Source organism: Polypterus senegalus, chromosome 18 (assembly GCF_016835505.1).
Source record: "Polypterus senegalus isolate Bchr_013 chromosome 18, ASM1683550v1, whole genome shotgun sequence".
Taxonomy (NCBI): Eukaryota; Metazoa; Chordata; class Cladistia; order Polypteriformes; family Polypteridae; genus Polypterus; species Polypterus senegalus.
The window spans coordinates 14,324,340-14,341,603 of record NC_053171.1 but is presented as its reverse complement, the minus strand read 5'-3'; the positions used below and the strand labels follow the sequence as shown (position 1 = coordinate 14,341,603).

The 17,264-nt window shown below is 38.1% G+C and overlaps 1 protein-coding gene across 2 annotated transcripts in view; it reads right to left on the bottom strand.

The window, feature by feature from the left end:
- LOC120518982 (serine/threonine-protein kinase PAK 6) overlaps positions 1-17,264 on the bottom strand; it is a 76,552-nt gene that overhangs the window by 51,198 nt on the left and 8,090 nt on the right. The window contains exon 1 of one of the 2 annotated variants that reach the window (XM_039742039.1): positions 15,888-16,475. The exons of the other annotated variant lie outside the window; for it this stretch is intronic. The gene's annotated coding sequence lies outside the window, so the exon portion shown is untranslated. Of the gene's footprint in view, positions 1-15,887; positions 16,476-17,264 lie in introns of those variants that run through there. 2 annotated transcript variants of the gene reach the window in all.

The window sequence follows — 17,264 nt, the reverse complement described above, 5'->3', positions numbered from 1 at the left end:
CTTAATCAAACTGAGCCAATTTCTTACTTTACTAAAATTAAGAGATGGCTATGGAAATCCCTCAAAGTTCTGTTCATTGTCTGAATCTGCCTATTCCGTGACAGGATATTGTGCAGTCAAAGTCTAGCCCAGACATACTGAAAAAAGAGCAGGAAATAGCCCTGGACGGGATGCTAATCTACAGTGTCTGCTATGAATCATACAGTACACTCATAAACACACCTACACTTACTGATACAGGGTTAATGTATATTTGGTTACTGATTATCCAAAACATACTATGTCTGAGATGCTAGAGTATACAAAGAAAACAAAAATGAATAGGAAAGATTAGTAAACTTCCCACAAGTTGTGTTTAGACAACCCTTGAATGGTATTGGTCTGACATGGCAAAGACCACACAACTAACCTGTGTAAGGCCAAAGTGTACAGCTTGTTTGGCTCAATCCCGGCATGGAGGTACAATGAGACTCAGACAACAGCTGCACTGTACCATTTGGCCTTAACATTTGCTCACTCACAGTTTCCCTGCCATTCAGGGAAAAAAAAAAAACAAGATGTAAATTAGCTAACACTTTCAGTACTCCTGAGGGGTCACTTTAGTGAGGGTACGAGCAGATGCTTTTGCAGTATGTACAAACTACTACATCTGGCAACGAGAAGCCAGTACAGAAAGTCAAATGAAACCACTCAGGACACACCTGAATCTGAAAAGTCTATTCAGTTTCAAACTGCACAAACGTTCATCAGCTTGTTGCAATAAACCAATAACAGTAATGCTGAAGAGGTCAATTCAAAGGAATAGCTACACACATTCAGTAATATGATACTGACTCCCCAATTTTGCTACTCAGCCCATCATCCTGCAGGGGGTGCCTTTCACGGTAATTCCACGCCTCGCTACTTGAGGGCATGAACTGCGACTTTGCTCAAAGTGCAGGAGAAATAGATGCGTGGGAACGGTTGCAAAGGTCAATCCATAATCTGCTTTGAAGCCAATAGATTTGTTGCGCTCATTTAGTTAATGTTTAAAACAACCACAACATTCAGGCTAAGAAGATATCAAGTTTACAAACAACAATTTTACTACGTTCCTGGAGGGAACTTTGCATCTCCTTCCCTTTCATTCGCACCTAGGTCTTGGGACCTAAACTCACAATACCCTGAATAGAACATTTTTATTCTGCTGGCTCAGAATCCAGTCGTTATACAGAAGCACCACATGCTTAGAAGTGTCATGTCATTTTTATAACCCGCTTTAAACCAGTCTAGGGTAGAGGGTGTGAGGTGTGGGCTCCACCCTATCCCAGCTAGCATAGGGCACAAGGCAGGAACATACTTTGGACAGGGAGTGCACGCATGCACGTGCACACACATATACATACACACACAGACACACACAGAGGACTGTACTTTATCCGGTCCTGTTCAGCCTATATACATCGGACTTCCGATACAACTCGGAGTCCTGCCGCATGCAAAAGTTCGCTGACAACACTGCTATTGTAGGCTGCATCAGGAGGAGTATAGGAACCTAATCAAGGACTTTGTTAAATGGTGCGAACACCTGAACACCAGCAAAACCTAGGAGCTAATGGTGGATTTTAGGAGATCCAGGGCCCTCCTGGACCCCGTGACTATCAGAGGTGACTGTGTGCAGACCTATAAATACCTGGGAGTGCAGCTGGATGATAAATTGGACTGGACTGCCAATACTGATGCGCTGTGCAAGAGAGGACAGAGCTGACTATACTTCCGTAGAAGACTGGCGTCCTTCCACATCTGCAACAAGATGCTACAGATGTTCTATCAGACGGTTGTGGCGAGTGCCCTCTTCTACGTGGTAGTGTGCTGGGGAGGCAGCATAAAGAAGAAGGACGCCTCACGCCTGGACAAACTAGCGAGGAAGGAAGGCTCTATTGTTCGCATGGAGCTGGACAGTTTGACATCCGTGGCAGAGTGACGGGCGCTGAGCAGGCTCCTGTCAATCATGGAGAATCCACTGCATCCACTGAAGAGGATCATCTCCAGACAGAAGAGCAGCTTCAGCGGCAGACTGCTGTCACCATCCTGCTCCACTGACAGACTGAGGAGATCGTTTCTCCCCCACACTATGCGACTCTTTAATTCCACCCGGGAGGGTTAAACATTAACATTATACAAAGTTATTGTCTGTTTTACCTGCATTGTTATCACTCTTTAATTTAATATTGTTTTTTTATCAGTATGCTGCTTCTGGAGTATGTGAATGTCCCCTTGGGATAATAAAGTATCTATCTATCTATCTATCTATCTCTATCTCTATCTAAAACACCAAACAAATATTAGGGTCAGTACTCCTATAAGTAAGCATTCAGTTTAACATTAAGATAAAAACTACTCAACTAACTCAAATACAATGCTAGAACAGGCACACAAGCATCATCCATAAAATGGGCTCTCCTATGTTTAGAGGGCCTTGATCTCCAGTGCAAATGAGTACATGGAGGCAAATGAGTCAGTAATATTTATCCTTATCAAAAAGCTGGAAGATTTACCATGATAAAAATAAAAATTTACATATCCAGCTATCTACCGGAGTGTCTCTGCCTTCAATAATAAGGTCCCTTGAGCTCCTAAACTCTCAAATTTTCTGGGTGCCCAAACTAACTCCCGACCTCTACATGATGTGTTTGAGAAACATCCTTTCCCACTTCATTACCATATGCTTTGTTAAGCACTTAAACTACTCCTTTACGCTCATTTCCGCAACAAGAGGAGTTCATATGATCATGGTCTTGAATAACAAAGGTGGTTGTAGTATTGTTTATTCTATAATCCCTTTGTAATCACAAAGGCGACAGCAATAAGAAGCTGCTGCTTACAAAAGACATCCAATAACTGAATCTGTTCAAAGCCTCAGTAAGCCATTAAGTGCAGAGCATTTAACTTGGGTGGGGGTTAATGACAAATTGTGTTGATACTGTAGAGTTCACAAAATGTATCTCACACCAGAACACACATCTGAGATCCTTTAGTGTCTGTTAAAACATCTGCTTGGTTGTTCCAACACATGGCTGAGGAAGTCAGGGGCAGCTGAGAATCCTGTATCTGCAAGGAGGGTTGGCTAGCTAGCCACAGGATACTGTTTCACTACTGTTGTATTGGCATGTGATGTGTAAATTAACACTAGGTGAGTCAATTAAAAGTGTGTACCACACTGCTGGACATCCTCAATGAGAGGTACATACAGTATCAATATACTGTATGAAAACAATGGGGCAAAGTGGAGATTATCGCGTTCTGTCAATACTCAGGGTGAAGTCAAAACTCCCAATGCACGATAAACAGCATCTCGCCCTGCAGCAATAAACATCCATTCATCAATTCAATTTCTGAAAGGGTTCTTTCCATTACATCACTGCAGAGTGTCCGTTAATTCCCTATAAGGAGACACATGACCACATTTACTTGCTCATACTGGGACAATTTGAAACTATTGACCAGAAATTTCTAATAAGTCTAATAAGCACATCTTTGGGATAAGTTAAGGGGACAGCATGCAAACTCCAAGCCAAAGACTGATCAGGCTAATTATTGCACTTAGGTCCCTAGAGCTGTGAGACAGCAGTGTGAACCACTGCAGGTAGTGTTACTGCCTCAAAGTACATGCACCATAGGTTCAGTTTAGGAATATTATGATTTTTGTGTTTTTTAAGCTTTTCTTGTTTCAACAGCTGGGTGCTGGCAATTACCTCTGGGGTGTCTGTTTTTATGTACAGAAGGACCCACAAGAAATACAAAGAGGATATTCCTACTGATAAATATTCTGGCTATACTATACCAAATCTACACATCCTTAGACATGTAGTCATTTCACTTGGTAATTTTAAACTGGCCCAGCAAGCATGTCAGTGTGTGTTTGTGTGTGTGTGTGTGTGTGTGTGTGTGTGTGTGTGTGTATGCCCTTTGGTGGGCTGGGCTCAGACATGAGTTAATGCTTGCGTTGTCTCTGTTGCAGGTGGGTTAGAAGAGCCGCTAGCTGCCTATCACCTAAAACTGGATTAAGCAAGAAAAAACAATAGAAAAAAGATTAGAGAAATCTATCCCTGTGCATTTGCTAAGTGCTGCTGTTCATTTTGAAATCTGTAGCTGATCTGATCATTTCTTACTGATGATCTCTCATTCATTCTTATGTAAAAATGTCATTAAAAAAATAAATGGGTTCTGACCAGACTCTTTAGGTGGCCCAATTGTTAGTAAATTCATAGTTGTATGGTCTAATCAACATACAACACATTACCATTCTTCAGTACCATTATTAGTGGATACATGAATGTGTTAGTCCTAGATAAACTTGGTCCATCATCACCACTAAGCATATAAATGTCCCTAAGTTAATTAAAAACAGTTCTCAGATCTGTAGAGTGTGATGCCATCAGCTAAACACATCACAGGGTGTGCATTCAATAACCTCCAGGTTATCTACATTAAGTGACATGGAACAGGGGGTGAGGAAAATTATCTGTGACACAAGCCATCCCGCCAAACGGCCTATTTGCTGTGCTGCGGTTACATAAACGCTACCGCTGCCTAAAACCCAGTTCAGAGAGACTCAGGAGGAGCTTTTTCCTACAGCCTATCCACATTTTAAATAAGTGTTTAGAAATATGATGCCCTATTGTTAACTCTCTCAAATTAAGTATCTGAGTTAAGTCACCAATTTAGTTATTATTATTATTACTTGGGGGCTTTGCCCCCCACTCGCTTCACTCGCCAACCTCCCCATCCTGCGCTAAACTTTGCGTCTCTGCCGCTCACATATGTGGATTTCACTTTCACCAAACAACAAATCTTTTAATTCCCGCGGATATGCCTCTTCATTGGGAAGTAGCACTAGTTTTTCTTGATGGCAACATGAATTAGACAATCTACAAGTCTCCAACTTAAAGTTTAAATCCGAACAATATATTTGATCTCTTTTATCTGTTCCGTTATTTCACTGAGTAATAATTTCCGTTTGTGCTAATATGATCTTTATCATTTTTTGAGACTTTCGAATTTTAGTACTTTCATTATCTCTAACCTGCTCTGCATGTGTATCTTGCCAATGTTTTTGAACCTCTTTACGATGTTCTACTTGTCATCTACTCTTTGTCATTTACTTCTGGCCCCGGGCATGGCTAAATCTCTTAGCACAAAGTCTTGTCTCACGGGACTTGAAAGTATCTCTCTGAAAAAGTCCTGTCTCGTCCCAGGATTTTTTATATAATAGAAATATTTATCATTAATTAGCTATTTTTAACACAAAAACTTATTGTATATATTGTTATTGTCCTTGCATATTGCACTGCATGCATAATTTGTACGTGACAAATAAAATTTGATTTGATTTTCATTTTCCCTATCCCTAGTAACTTCCACCAGCCCTTCTTGGGTAATACCCAAATGGTCCCATGATAACCAAGAGATATAATACATCCAATTGTGTCTTAATCAAAGCATCTCACAATCTACTCAGAAATCCTCTAGCCAAGCATTGCCAAGCTACTCACTCTGTCACACAGAGTAAGCCCAGGACAGGCTCCTCATTTTGGCTGAATGTACTCAGCATTTGTTTTTATTCAGTCATAATCCAGGACTCATAATCACAGGTGAAGACGGGGATGTACATTGACCAGTAAATTGACAGCTTAACCCAGAGACTTAGCTTCCACATCACTACCACAGTCCATTACAACTTTCAGAAAACTGTTGCAGCTGAAGCAATATATTGAGCAATCTCACAATCACTTCTATTCTCAGTTATAAACAAGACCCCTAGACACTTGAACTTTCATGCATCACCAATCCACCTCATATTCAGATGCAAACCTCTCTAGTGGGGCAAAGATCATAATCTGATGAAGCCACAAAGACAACATCATCTGCCAAGAGCAGAGATACAACTATTTGTTGTCAATTTTTGATATATTTTGTTAAACCTGTTCTGGATACTGTGAAATCCTTAATTGCAGCTTAAAATAATGCCCATAAAATCATGAACAAGAGAAGAGGCAAGATGCACCCTTGAAAAAGTCAACTGCCCACAATGAGAAGTCTAGACTTAATACCAATTATGTGAACACAACTCTCACTACTCAAATACAGGAAACAAATGTTGTACTGTAACCTTCTATAAGATACCATAAGGTAAACAGATAAGTGATTTTCAAGTCCGCAAAGCATGTGTAGTCAGGACTGGTAAACTCCCTTTACCCCTTAACCATCTGTCTAAGGACAAAGAGATGGTTCAGTGTCCCAGTGTTCAGTGTCCCAATTAAATACAGAAATGGAAGATCTAAAATAAAAACTTTGAAGCAAATAGCACCATGGCCTCAGACGTCAATTGAGCTTTATGGTGAACAGAACCCCACAGATAGACCTGTGAAGACATTACCCCTGCTTAAGCAACAGAATTAAGAGAAAATGTTATTTTCACCAATACAAGTGTCCAGTATTCATAAAAAGAAATGAAATTAGAAGAACCTGTCACTCAAACTTAAAAGCTCTCATTCTGTCCCTCAGGTACCTTTGAGTGTGTACACAACCTTTGCAACAAAATCATTTGTTGTCACTCAAGAGCAAAAATATGCTAAAGTTCCTGTTGAGCAAGGATCTTCCCTCCTCCCTCACCACATTTCCAAGCCCTTTTTCAAGGAGCTACCCTGCATGCCCGCAGGCCTGCATGTTAAAAGCCAAGCTCTAATGACACATAAGCAGTTGCAGCCTGCATAAAGATGCTCACTCATCTGCCTGCAAAACGTGACACTTAATGAAGCTTGTCTTTTTGGAATCTCTCATTCTGATTCTTTACATCTTTCTTTCTCTCTCTAAATATATATCTCTATATATATGTACATATACATACATATACTGTACATATATACACACATATATATAAATATACACATTATATATATATATATATATATATACACACACATACATATATATATATATATATACATATACATATATACATACATACATACATACATACATATACATATACTGTATATCTGAATCAACATTGGAACAAGGATCTGAAACCTGGAGTAGGGTTAGAAAAGACTACTTGTCACTGATCAAAGCCTTCTGTCACAAAAATATAGAAGAATTACTAAGGTCCTTATATTAACACCTTAAGAAGACCACCAAATGACTACTTATAGCTTCTCACGACTATATGACTATGTAAAGAAATTTGTCAGTTTCAGCTACATTGGCTGTCCATCTACTGTATGTGCTCTGGACTCAAAATGTACCTCCACCTCCCCTATATGATGAAATATTACAAAAATTAAAGTGAGTTAAAGAATAGCAAACATATTGTGTTGCCCGTTTACCCATCAATCCACCCAGTGAAGAAAATTACTTTAGTTCATTTTGTGAAGTGCGGTCACAGAGTCTGGCACATCTCTAATATCTGCCCCTGTTTAATAAAGATCCATTAGTAGAATCACAGTAAGTACTGGGTGATTGTCCTTTTAATGTTCTAGCCAGAGATATTAGGTACACTGTGGTCAACTACCACCAGGAGGTAATATTTTCATATGCCATTGTTTATTACTGCTCAGGTATGACCACTGACCCCATAATTGACACTATAATTTTAAGTTCTATAATGAAATTTTCTATGAAGTGTTCTTTTAAGCAAACAAAGATTGACTGACTGTTTGACTGATTAATTTGTATTTCTGCTCAAGTGCATGGGTGTAGCTGGAGGTTGTCGTCACATTTTAAATGAATAAAGAAAAGGACAGTGGATTGCTGCCATGACTCTGTTACAGACAAAGAACCCAAAAGATGTCAACTCTGGGGAAGGTCTTCATTCAGAGACAGCCCCCAATACAAGTCAGGAAGTGTGACCCAGGAAAATATTGTTTCAGTGAAATTTCAGCTGTTTCAGGATGATGTGCCCTTGGCATCCAGTCCTATCACATCAAGAAAGAAGATGCATGTTTGAATAGTTGCAGGTACAGCCACCTTTAGGACAGACCGATTAAAATAAAAACATACTGTAGGCAAGCAATTGGGGCTGCAGAAGGAGCCTTCTGTATGTTCTTATGATGTAAAACGGTCTTTTTAGTAGCTTTGTATGCAAACAAGGCAAAGAATTCAAAAATGATATACAGCTAGGACAGTCTATTAGCAGCCTGCGGCCACCTCAGGCCCACATGTAAATTTTCCCTGGCCCCAAGCAATCCTCCAACACATTTTTTTCAGTTAAATTTCATTAAAATTATGTTGTTTATAAATGTCAGGTATTGTGAAATCAGGCACATCCAAAGAGCTTGAAAGGGACAGGTGTGGAATTCATGTTAATTAAAAAGTTAATGCAAAGCTTTGCTTTCAGAGTCTGTGTCTTAAAATTCAAAACAACATTTATAATCACTCCTCATTTCCCTCTCAGATGATGAAGTCTACAAGCAGGGCAAGGGCGAGAATTCCTCTTTAAAAGTAGCAATAGCTTGAAAGTAGCACTTAGAACAAAGGGGGAAGGGGCTCAGTCACTATCAGCATCCCCATCCCACCAAGTGCCTACTTCAGCTTCATCAAAACATTTAACATGCACACACAATTGTGCCACTTCTGAGTTGTCTGTGAATTCATTCAGAAGTAGGGATATATGGGCACACTCTCCATCACCTGAGTTTGAATATTCTCTGCCAAGACATGAAAACAATGTTATGCACTTCCTGCTGATAGAAGTATCTGTGTCACAGTTTCAGAAATATTATCCATCAATTTATCACTAGAAAATTCAAATAAAATACCTATAATGTATTCTTAATAACCCTGCATCAGTAAAGGCATTATTGTGCTTATGTGGTATCCATGCAGCTTGGATGGTAGCACTTGTTATTTGTTTTTGTCGAGTTACTAAACGGGTGTTTTCTTGATGTGACCATAGCTTACTTTCAAAGCCACATTTTCCTGCACTGGTCCTCATACTGTTGTGTATAAGATTCATTGAATGTCATGCATCTGGAAATAGTATTGTCCCACATTGTACTCTTTTACAATACAGTCAAGTTGGATGAGCATTTCAAAATGATGCCATTATACAGGCATACTTTTAAATCCATTCATCATTGATTCTTGGTATCAAGTTTTCTCTTAAGACATGCTACCGGAGACATTTAGCTAGCTAACTAATTCTGATAGCATGCTTGCTGTGTGAATTTTGAAGTTTATTTTTTTGCTAATCAATAAAAGTCACATGATTTGGTACTACCAATGTTGATTACCAAGAGTAAAAAAATGTATTTAAAAGTTTGAGTTTGCTCATTTTGAATGATATCCACACCAGAATGAATTCAGTGCAACATATCAGTTAGACAGGCTTGAAATGAATTAGCATGTATGTGTAATGTGCATTGAGTTGGTGACTGGATGAGAGTGTCCAGGAGTGAATGAGGGAGTGTGTCTGACAAGTGTATGGGTGTTTATGTCAGTAACAGGAGTTACGGTAGGCCATGGTCTGAACAGCTTTTGCACTGCAAGAATTCAGCCCTAGGTTAAACATATTTAAAGACTCCTGATATACAGCCTAACTCTACTACTAATAGCTTAGCTCTATCTTAGCCTAGAGGACTTGAAGACTACACGTTAAATAAATAAAAAAATACTACTAAATGTTTTAACTTTATCATCTGAACTGCATCATAAAAAAAAAAAATTATATCCATCCACAATCAAGGTTGTGATGAACCAATGTGTATAGTGTGATGACCTGACTAATACAGGGGGGCATAGTCATACAGATTCCTTAGCAGTTCAAAGAAGGCCACTCAATCTGACAGCATGTGAGCAAGAAAAGATCGTGCAAACTATACACAGATGTCAGTCCATGAAAGGTCTAAAGTGCAGCGAAGAATCAACACTATGTGCTTACCATCATGACAACCATATACAAACAGACACAACATTAATGATACATTTGGCATGGTATTTCTTCCCTATCTCATCCATTATCAGTGAGGTGTAATCATCAAGGTCAAAATGAGTTAGCATTTTCAACAGTGAGTACCTTTCTCTTGCACAGCAGAGCCAGACTATAAAGTTCATAACAATGTTTCAAATTAGAAAAGGAGGAAGCTCTGTATATCAGGGGTTAATTTGGTAATGGCAGTGTGGTGTAGAGGCTGTAGTGCTGGACTTTAGAAACCCCACAGCTGCTGATTTAATTTCGACCATGGACCTGTTGTATGACCCTAAGCAAGTAACTTAACCTGCCTGTGTTCATCTGTAAAAAAATAAAATACAAACAGATGCAAGGTATTCTTACAATTGTAAGTTACTCTGGATACAGTTGTCAAGAAAATGTCTCTATTATAAAAAAAATCCTGGGAGAGAAAGACGGGAGACGAGACGTGATCTTCACGTTAAGATCACGGAAGACAGTTAAAAGACCCGCGAGACAAAAGAGATTGGCCACGGAGCGTCTCGCGGGGACCTTAAACATGAGACTTTGTGCCAAGAGATTGATACAGGACCGTCTCGCGGTGAAGTAGAACAGGAGATTCTTGCAAGACACACCCTACTTAGAACCAATATCAAATAAGACCACTTAGTCGTGTAGAGGTTTTGAGCACACACAGATCCAGGGCTTTCAGCACATATAAAGCGTATAAGGACAATACGTTATGAATGAAACGTCAACAACTAAGCAAAGAAAAAAAGCAGCATGGAGAAAAGAGACTCAAAAGCGTTGGAGAGAAAAAAAGAGCAAAAACAAAAAAGAATAATCTAGGTGCAAATTCAGAAAATAAGGAAAGTAATAATCAGCCCGAAACAAGTGGAACTGAAAAAAAGCATGTCCAATTGGGCTCAGGATTAAAAGACAGAGAGTAAAAGGCAAAGTAGAACTTCATAAAGACGTTCACAAACATTGGCGCTATACACATGCAGAGCAGATTAGAGATTATGAAAGCAGTGGAATTCGAAAGGCTCAAAAAAAAAAAAAAGCACGATACACATGTGGAGAAAGTTAAAGAATATGAAAGTAGGAAAATTAGAAAGTATAAAAAAGAAAGTAAAGATCGCAGTAGCGCAAACAAATGTAAATTATTATTCGAAAAAGGGAAAATAATCGCCACGGACCAGGTGTCATTGAAAAAAAGCAGGACAAAGCGAGGTCAGAAATAAAAGACAGAGTAGAAAACAAAGTAAAACATCATAAAGAGGTTAAAAAACAAGGAGGCCAAACACATGCAGAGCAGGTTAGAGAAAAATGAAAACTGGAATTCAAAAGACTCAAAAAAAACAAAAACATGCAGAGCAAGATACAGAATATGAAAGCAGAAAAAAACGAGTGTCAAAATAAAGAAAGTAAACATTGCATTAGCGCAAAAAAAGAGAAATTATTACTCAGAGAAATAACAAAAAGGTGAATAGGGATCAAATATATGGACATAGGTGATATGTCATATGTATGTACATATTGTAAGGCTTTGAAGTTTAAGTCAGAGAATTTCAAAAACGGGGTTTACCTCACATGCATTTATTGGTTACTTTGCAAAAAAAAAAAAAAATAAAAATATTAACTGCTGATGATGTACATCGTTTTGTGTGTGAAATTCCAAACAGAAAAACCTATCCTGAATAACGGTACAAAGTCATTAAACACACGTCTCACTGACCTCATTTAAAAGACTCAGCATATTGGGACTCAAAAGATTCCAAATATTGTTTTTACAGAAGTTCTGAAATAAAAGTGAAACTAATGAAATAGCAACAATTCAAAGAAAAAAAATCTTAAAAGTGTGCATCCGGAAAAACAAACACGGGGGTTGGCGAGCGAAGCGAGCAGGGGGCAAAGCCCCCTAGTATAATAATAATAAGAAGAAGACAAAGAAGAATCTAGGATATGTTTGTGCATATGAATTAATTAGGTTTTTTTCGGCTGCATAGCCTGAACTCATCTGATCTTCTCCTTTTGTTATTACAGTCTATAACCAGAGCAGGGAAACCTACTCCCTTACCCATCAGGTGACAAAGTGTTTACTTTACCACTGTCATCTTCTTCTGCACATCAAAGCAAAACTCCTTTATGCATAATGCAAACCCTTTAAAGCTCTGGAAATTTAAGCATGCTTCATGATTTCCAAAGGCTGCATTATTCTGAACTAAAAAGGAACATTGTATTAATTGCATGTCCAACTTAGCAACAAAAAACACAAGGCAGGGACTTGCAAAGAAAATAACAGTGTGCCAGTGCCGAGTCCACTAAGCATACAGTACATTCACACATACACAAATAAATTTGTTGACAATAATTGGACTTGCACACTGTCTCTGGATCAAAGATACCATGCTAACAGGTCAATGGAATTATACAAAACCAAATATTTTGTTCAAATTCATTCAAACGACAGAGTGGTCAGTGTCTGTTCCCCTTTGCTCTTAAATAACATAGTGACTGGCATGTCACGATAATGTAGCTACGAGCACTGCCATAACAGGCAATCGACACAACTCTGCAATAGCAGATGGCATCATAAAAGAGACAAAACTACATACATCTTAAATAAAAATACATTTCTAACAATCTACTTATATGAGAAAAACATGTCAAGTGGCAAACTGGTCATATATGCCAGCATGGTAAAGTTAATTTTTTCTCTGCTTGTTCCTCCACAAGGTTTCAGGCAATGTTAGCATATAAACAGGAGTAAGGGGGGATATCAGACTAGCAGATTTGTTTTTGCATTTAGTAAAGTTAAGGTATGTACATTATTTTTACAATTTCTTGTTTAACATGGTGCCCAGATCATTGGTCAGGCATGTGAGTAAGAATTTCTGTACTATGTATATGTTATCATACTACTAGTACTCCTATTACTATTACGTTTAGATTTTTATCTGAATTATTCAAAGGATACACTTTAACACTTACAATGTCTTCAAGCACTGATTCAATGCTAGATCTTTTTTGACCCAATTCTGACCAGATTTTTAGGTGCCCTAGACATCAGACATTTCAACCTAAAGCTACTTTAACGTTGACTGACTTTTTTCCCCTGCAGTACAGTTGATCCTAAGTTTTACATTAGATGAGATGAGATTTAGGTGTTTTTATGAGTTTTAAACAAACAAACTGCCCTAAATGGAGAGTAAAATCCACTAAAGTATACGGTGGGTCAAAATTGATGCGAAGAGCATAACAGTGCTCAAAATGTGAAGCAAGTGTACAAAAGTGTGCCATTTGGAGGGTTTAGGGCATTTTACTCAAAACATTCACATTACTCAGTTGAAAAGATGACATTTAAGATATGTGTTGTGTACAAACTACTCTAAATACAGATGAAAATAAAGTCAATGATGGGTGAAAATTGAATTGAAAAAGCATTACAAATTACGGAATGTTTACATATTATTTATAATTCATTAATTAGGGAAGTATAGGAAAAGTCAAGTTTCACTCTGAACAGGTGAATTTTAAGAGTACTCTTACTGATTTCAAACACAAAACCAGGTCATATTCGACCTGATGAAGTTGTAAAGGTACATGGTATGTGACTTCAAGATGTAAAGGTTCAAAAATAAACTTGGAGGGATGTTCCAATATATTGTCATGTGTATGCAGTACAATTACATTCTAACTAGGCTAGTCTGGCCTCCACAGACTAGAGGCAGTAATACAATAACATCATCAGACAATACATTAAATATAACATCAGAACAGATATAATACAGCAAACACTAATGTATTTGTCAGTATGAGTGAGCCTTATGAGGAACTGAGTTTGATGGCCTTTATCTACAGACTGTAGTGTTTGAATACTGTATATAAAAAGAGAAGTAGTAAATAGGTAAGTGGCTGTTGGTTCCACTGCTCTACTGCCAAGTTGTTTGCCTGCCTATGGAAATGTCATCTCAGATAAATGAGCACTGGAATCACCGGGCAGAAGGGTCCTATCATCAGACTGGCCAGCCCACAACAGACTCGGCTCTAGAATGACCAGTAGGAGGGAGATGGGTTAATGGCCGAGGTCTCCTGGACACTAACTGACTGGCTTGTCTGACTCCAGATAGTGTGGTTAATACAATTAATTGATGGGCAGGTATTATTATTTATTAGGTTTGTTAACTAGTTTCTATTTAGTTTTTTTGTTGTATTTGAACAAATCTGTATCCTTATATGCGACAGTCCTGTATTTAGTGAGTGGTATAATCTATTCTTGCACTCTGCATTGAGCACTGTCACTCTGCACCCACACTTGGTGAGGAGTGTCATGCAAGAACAAAGTTTTTTGTATTGTTGTATTGTATGACTGAGGGTGCAGCGATAGACTGGTCATCCCGCTCTTTAAAGAGGATTACTTATGTTCTATTTAGTGTGCTGGATAAGGGCCTCTCACTGAATTGCCCCTCACAAGACTTCTTCCATTTTTTCTTTCCTGAAAGGTTTTTTTTTTTTTTTTTGAGGAGGGCAGGGAGTTTTTTCTTGTCTTCTTAGATAGTCATGGCTGGGGAGCTATCAAAAAGCAGGGCCTGTTAAAGCCTTTTGAGGCATTCCTTGTTGTTGTTGCATGTACATATGGGTACATGTATATATAGTACAGTATCTTTATATATACCGATACAAGAAAAAAATGTGTTTGTATATGTATTGCTAAGGGTGTGTTACATGTCTGGACATACAGGAAATATTATGTTTGCAATATCTCCTTACCGTCAGAAAGAAAGCCTATTATTTGAATTAAACATCTCTGAAAATGAATTCCCCTTATGATTATTCATGTCTACAGAAAGCTGTACTGCATATTTCAGTGAATCACGTTGTTGGCAAAGTAAATCAGAGATTAACAGATGAGTGTATTCACTTGAAGAAATGGAGAAGGAAAATTTTCTGTACAAGAGTTAGTACAGTTTAAGAAAGCGTGTTCGTAGCAATATATCTTAACATACAAAATGGATACTGTTCAGTTTTCACCATGGGTTATCAAACATAACATGGCATATACACACAAATAAATAGTTTTAGATCTATAGCTATTTAAATTTAGCAAAATGTAAAGACAGTCTAAAATGGAAGTATGGGTCTTTAGGTACAAGTGGTTTCTAGGACTCAGGTCATGTAAGGTTTTGCTTTATAATGTGAAGCAACACATAGGTGTGTACAGCAACAGATTTATGGCAGATGGAAAATCCACAGATTTGAGAAATGCTGCCTGTAGAGGACGGACAGAGCTTATAAAGAGTTCTTCTCTTAGTGAGAGTGACTGTCACCTTTGAAAACGTAGCGATAACTATACAGTTTAGGGAACCACACTGACTTGTTTTAACAAGGAGACTGTACCTCAAAAAAGGCTGAGTTTTGTATGTGTATATTTGTTTCTGCTGTTCTAAGTCTGACATCACTAAGTAAAATACAATGTCAGCTTTATCTTGTACCTGTTTTGTGCCTCAGACTACCTGAAAGGCACAGTTTATGTCAAATTAACTTATAGTATTATTTTATTCAATAAATGTACATAGTATGCGGTCATAATATTTTACTAAACTGGAATACTATAAGACAACTGCATTTGGATTTTGGACTTGTCTTCTATTTGAAACTATGTGGTTCATTTACTTCTATGAATAATGGCCCTGCAGTTACCACATAACGATCTACCAATCGTCCTATATGCCCAATTCAAGTCCAAAAAAGTCACTGTGCTTTTTCAAATGTGTTTCTGCAAAAACCTGAAATCCCATTAATAATGCAGGCAGCACATTAAGCGAATTCTCTATGAGCCCCAACAGTTCTCTCTTTCAGAAGGTTCCAAAAGCTAAGACCGAAGTCACACATACAAAACCGTCTCTTTTCTAAAAAGCTGTACCTTCAGGAGAAGTGGCAAAGCAAACAGACTCACCTAATGTGTATCCCTGCAGGTTTTCTCTCCGTACAGCTGCTGCTACAGCCTTAAGGTGCAAGTGTGAAGCAAAAGACGCTGGCGTGTTTGTGCGGTTGTTCACATGCAGCTGACGAAGTTTGAATTCTGGGTGTGGTGGATAATGCTGCAGAGCATACAGGGATCAATGCTGCTCCAAGTGTCAACTTTCAGAGAGAAAAATATTTTTATTGGAACCAGGATGATATGGGGAGGAAAACAGGAGGACCACCTTCTCAGTGAAAGGTAAGGCCTATTGACTTACTAGATAATAGAGAAAATCTGTGTTACAAAAATAAAAAAGGTACCTGCCTTGTAACACAAGCAGGAAAGTTATATGAAGTGTAACAGTAAAGAAATAAGAGCTCTTAGTAATGTGCCACTTAACACTGCCTTCATATTAACCAGCGGCCCACAACTTTTCACTCAGTCCCTTAAATTACATTTCTCCATATTGTACATTAGTTTACTGCTAATGACTGACTGACTAACAATAAAGATGCATTAAAAAAATAAATATATATATATATATATATATATATGAATTACAAAAGGGGTTTCTATTCCCATTTGAATTCCATTAGCAGCAAGAAGCACTCCTTTGACCAAAAACACTAAACATCTTTTTAAAATGGGTTACTAGCAAGCAAATACTCAGTCAACAGCTTAAGTAAAAACAATGCTTGACTCTAGCACTCACTTGGCTATGTTTAATAAAGATGATTAAATATTTGGAATAGGAAGTGTGGGATTGCATTAAGAAGCTTGGGGCATTATATCTGACTGTAAGGCTGTTAAAATGCAACTAAAGTATTAGAGGACATGTGAATTAACCAATTTATTCTGAAATTAAGGTAACTGTAGGTCACTGGATATTTGGAAAGGTTTGCTGTGCTTCTGTAAAAATCAGGTTTTGAGGATGGACAGACAGATAGGCGTAGTTGGCAGGATTACAGATAGATAGATAGATAGATAGATAGATAGATAGATAGATAGATAGATAGATAGATAGATATACTACTAGTTGATATTAGAATCTATGCACTTCTTAAAGACTTCAGAAGAATTACTACTATCGTTCAATTTCATTTTTAGAGACAATGAAATTAAATTACAATCACTACGTGTATTATCTTAATTTTCTAGTGGCAACAGCCAATAGTCATGAGAAGCAAAGCCTATCCCATCAGCACTGACGATGAGGCAAGAACAAACCCTGGGTGTGATGCCAGGCCATGGAGAAATATAGAAAGCAACACCCCCACATTAATCCCACTGGAATAATTTAGAACTATCAGTTAACCCTAAAATGTCCTGTAAATGTTTGTGAAGTGGAGGTAAACCAGAGTACCCAGAGAC